General features: G+C 50.1%; 1 long non-coding RNA gene across 1 annotated transcript; it reads left to right on the top strand.

Moving 5' to 3' along the window:
* Positions 1-1,606: 1,606 nt before the first annotated feature.
* LOC122184332 lies at positions 1,607-4,423 on the top strand. Its single transcript, XR_006180534.1, has 4 exons — positions 1,607-1,636; positions 2,118-2,210; positions 4,150-4,304; positions 4,396-4,423. It is a non-coding gene; the product is annotated as an uncharacterized LOC122184332 (long non-coding RNA).
* The last annotated feature ends 435 nt before the right edge of the window (positions 4,424-4,858 follow it).

Below are 4,858 nucleotides of genomic sequence, written 5' to 3'. Positions count from 1 at the left end.
ACCACAGCGACTCCACTTTGGGCTGCGTGCCACCCCTCCATGGGAGCACTGAGTCACAGAATTGCTCCGTTGTGAAACTGAATAAAAGAAGGGGGTTTTATTATTTGGGGCTGCAACCCCAGGAGCAATGTCCCCAATCTGGGCAGGTTTGTGGCAGCATCACCAGGGAAGAGCCATCTTCCTCCCACCACGTCCATGGCCGGGAGCTGGGGCAAGGGTCTGAAAACAGCAGTGGGCTCTGTGTATGCATCTTCAGCAAAGAGACTCATAAATGCAGCTGGGACTGAAAATCAATTCTTTAAAGCTGAAATCAATAACAATAACTAATATTAATAGTGATTATCCTTTCTTTATTGCACTTTGCAGTTGGAAATGAATTGTTTTTAAGGATTAGCGGCAGCTGAACTCTGTAATGCAATGTAAGACCGAAGATTTACTATGAAAACACAGCTTATGAGGAAAGACCCATTACTGCTGATGGAATACACTTCTGAAATAGCTACTGCTGCTGCTGCCGTGGAGCAAATGGAGCCTTGGAACCTGCAGTCAGCAGAGGGTTTAGATTGCTGGCAGGAGACGGGGATTTGGGGCTCTAACCCTGTCTGGTTTTCTTGCAGTCTGACTTCTTGGTTCCCAGACATCCCAAATGCATTTTCATTTTTGGTATCTTTTATCCGAAACAGCCTCAGACATGCAAAACTCTGGGGGGAGGGGAGGAAGAAAGGGAAGTACGCTAAGCCAGCCATATATCTATCTGAGTCAGCCATACGTATATGAGACAGCAGTGTCGAGAGCTGTGTGTGTCAGAGTTTCCAAAAAGCAGAGAGCGTGAGGTGTTTGCTGAGCGCTTTAGGAAAGTCTGGTCTCGAGCATCCCCATGGGAGCCCTTATGTTCTGAAGGGCTTCTGCAGACTGAGTGCTCTGATGAGCGGTGTCAGACTGGGAGGCTCCTGCGGAGAGATGGATGCAGCATGCCCGGGGCACCAGGCTCCATCCCATTCTTCTGCCCATCTGTCTGCTGAGCCCAAACCACGCTTTGTGCTTCTGGTTCTCGTCACCAGACAATGGTGATGCTTCAGGTGTTGGGAGCGGATTTGGGTTGGTTTGGGTTTCTTTGGTGGAGTAGAGGGGGTTGTGAACCAGGGATACTGTGAGTCACTCTGCTGCCAACAGTTTATTTGCAGTCCCTGGGGGTCTTTATCTGTGAGAACGCAGCCCCATCTCCTCCCATGCTGTTCCTTTGTGGGAGCTCTGGGCATCTTGCTGTTGGACTTAGAGGCCACCAGCCATTTCCATACTCAAAGACCAGCAGAGCAGCCACCTGGCAGGCACAGGTCATGTCTTCAAGTTGCCTTTAGCCCCACTTTCTTCTGGGAGAAAGCAACGTCTGCAGTGAGAGCAACTGAGAAAGCTTAGGCATGGCAGCTGTAGCAGAAATGCTAAGTCAGGGCTTGAAGCAGTGATTGAGCACCTGGTGGGAAGGCAGGGCCAACCCAGGGCAGCTCAGGTGTATCCAATGCACTGAGTGACCAGAAGGGTTGGAGCCAGGATCCACCCCTGCCCAGACCTCACTTAAGGGTTGGCAGTGGGAGCAAGGGCTCTTGCTGGAGATCCCTGTGCACTGTGGTTTTTGAAGGTAAGCAGCTTCTTTCCTTTGTTTCTGTATTCACGGCTGTTGCAATTGAGCAAATCCTCACTTGCTGCAGCCTGGGACCTCGCTGTTGGATTGCTGCCTGGTTGGCACCTCCAGCGCGCAGCATCCTGAGGCCACTCAGCTGCAAAGCTCCTCCACTTTTGATTCCTGGGTTGTTCACTCACTTTTCTTTTTAACACTGTGAAGTTTTTCCTATTAGCCAAGTTGTAAAGACAAGCAGAATGAAAGCTTCTGCAAACAGCAATAGATCAGTGGCAGCTGGTGTGAGCAGACCGATCCCATTGCCTTATTGATCTCTGTTAAAGGGGATTGACATTTTTCACCCAGTGCAGGTTCCTTCACTTTTATTGGAAGAATGGGCTTTCCTCCAGGAAGCTGGGCTCTGTTTTTTTCTACCGTGTTAGTTCACAGCTGCTTTCCCATTGTACAAAGACTCATATCGTGCTTATCCTGACATCCCCAGGTTTGCTGGTAATCTGTGTTTGAATCATGAAGTGCACTTTTCAATGGACACGACATTCTGCTAACTGGAACAGTAACTGTTTATAAAACGAAGGTAACTCAGATGACTCAATGTTTCCTGCTGAGCTGCTTTCCTTCCCTCACTTGTGCCTTTCCATGGAGTTTTCAGCCATCTCAGAACAGAAGCACTGGGAATTCTCCCAGTTGGGTTGAGTGCTCTGAGCTCCCTTCCATCGGTGCCAGCCTGGAAGGATTTATGAGCACTTTTCTCAGCCTGGCATGTGGTGTGCAGATGTCTCAAGACTGGCTCAGCTTTGAACTCCCTCTAACCGTTCAATTTTTTTCAGTTGTGCATCATTGTTAATTTCCTCCAACTCATCTTCTGGGGGTGGAGGGCTGGAAAGCAGCTTCTTTTTCCTTGCTCAGAGACAGCCTCTGTGGTCCCACAGAACGGAGATAGCGGTGTCACTCCCTTGGGAAGGGCTGTGAGATGGCAGCAGGGATGATGCTGGAGTTGCCCCATTCTTGAGAGGCTCGAAGGGGAAAACCTTCTGCCACCTGGGTGGTGTGCGTGCTGTGAGGATGCACTGAGATGTGAGCATTACCTGCCCACCTCCTTCCAGCGCAGTGTCTGCTGGCTGGCATCTCGTTCAGATGCTCATACTTTCCCCATGGGTGTGTTTTCATTCACAGAATGAGTCACAGCAAGGGGCAGGAAGAGCTGACAAACAGCCTGCTGGTCCACACAGGCTGGGTGCACACAGATCCCTCCCTGTGGACGCCCAGGGGATGCAATTCCCAGCTGCCTGAAAGGGAAATTCAGGAGCTCAAAGCCTTCTGCAAGGGCTGAGCATCCTATGCTGACTGTGGGAACTGATGACCTTTTGCAAATTGCTCCTTTGGGCCCTTTTTAAATTTGGGATTTTCCTCACATGTACTCCAACTGCATCCATCTGACGGGTCTGAGAGCCCTGCAAGGCACGGGATGCCAGCAGGTAGTGAACCCTGCTGCTGCTTCTACACACACACTGTTTTCAGAGAGGATGTGGTTAGTGATACACCTCTCTGCAGCACTGCTCTGCTGTGTCCCGGCTCCCTGCCACCTCCTCGTGTGTCTGCCCACTGCCTGGCACCAACACAGTGCAAAAAGGGAGGGGACAAGGTGTGGGGGATGGAGAGGGGCTGGGGAGAAATGAGATAACGCAGGGATTGATCCGTCCAAAGGTTAAGGAGCTGAACTAATTTAACTCTCGTTAGCTTATTTATTGTCCCTGAGTTATATTTGCGACTACGACTGAGCAGATTACTGTGGGATTGCTGGGTAGATTTAGAAACCCGGGGTGTTTTTCTAGCTCTGTGCATGTGTTTGTGTGCGTGTGCTGCTCGCTCTGAGCATTCCCCTTCCTCACTGCCATTAGGGATGAATGCGAGCACTCATCTGTACATTTAGAGGCAGAGAAGGGGGGGAAAAAAATAATCTTGCTCATCAGATCAGAAGCTAAATTTATGCTGGGTACAACATATGCTCTTTGTTATACCATGAAAGCGTTGGGTAATAATTCCTCTGCCCTCAGAAACAGGGACACTTACTGCAGTAAAAGCATATAGATATATATAAAACCCTCCCACTGGTGGTAAACACATGCGTCATGTGTGACTGCTGGAAGCTGGTAAGCTCTGGATGGGGATGAGTAATGTTTGTTATGGCCCTGTGACTGCCAGGCACTCGGTAGCAGGAGCAGCACGGCAGTGGCATAGGGCTGAAAAGAGAGACCAAAGTCTCATCCAGGCTTGGCTGCAGGCTCCCAGCTTGATCTGTTTGGCCTCCCCACTCCCTTGGGTGCCCCATGGCCACGTGAGGCTCTCTGCAGGAGTCGGAGGAGTGGGATGGGTGTCTCAGAGAGGGGCAAGGTGTGTTGCTCAGACAGCTTTCTCAGAGCCGTCTGCTGTTACATCAGTTTCTTTTCTGTCTCTGTAAAACAGCCACAAAAAACAATGACTAATTTCTCTGTGGAATATTCATCTTTAAAAAGCCAGACCTGGGGCTTCAGTGCTCGTGAAGCCTTCCAGCTCCTCAGGTTGGAAAAATTTATTCTCTGGAAGAGTGGTAATGCTTTGGAACTGCCCAGGGAGTGATGGAGTCCTGGTCCCTGGAGGTGTTCCAGAGCCATGGAGATGTGGCACTGAGGTCAGTGGGCATGGTGGGGTGGGTTGAGGATGGACGTGGGGATCTTAGAGGTCTTTTCCAACCTTAATGATTCTGTTTTTCTTCCTTGAAGTTTGAGGCTTGTAGACCTGGCTGGGAAAGGATCTAAATGGGGAGCACGTGGAGAGCTGTCCTGGATGAGGCCAAGCACAGCAGGTAGTGCAGGGTGGTTTTGGAGCTTTCCATAGGAGTTGGACTCGATGATTCTTATGGGTCCCTTCCAACTTGAGATATTCTATAATTCTATGGGAATTTGGAAGTGTGGGGTCCAGGCTTTGTGGTATCACTCATAGACCTGCTGATGTCCCAGATGAACCCTAGTGATTGCTACACTGGGTCAGAAAGATCAGAGAGAGATTCTGAGGATGTCAAGGTGATGGCTTGGAAGATGTGGCTGTGGGACATGAGATCAGCAGGGCTGCTGCTCCATCCATTCATCCATCGTGTCTCCAACCATCACAGGTCGTTGTGATGAGGAGACCAATGGGAAATCAATGAAAGAGGAAGAGCTGGTGTATGGAAAGTGCCTGTGCCCA

Source organism: Lagopus leucura, unplaced genomic scaffold, assembly GCF_019238085.1.
Source record: "Lagopus leucura isolate 7727_CA_CO unplaced genomic scaffold, USGS_WTPT01 Super-Scaffold_100022, whole genome shotgun sequence".
In the NCBI taxonomy this organism is placed as follows: Eukaryota; Metazoa; Chordata; class Aves; order Galliformes; family Phasianidae; genus Lagopus; species Lagopus leucura.
The sequence above is the reverse complement of the archived record's forward strand: the minus strand, read 5'-3'. Positions and strand labels throughout refer to the sequence as shown.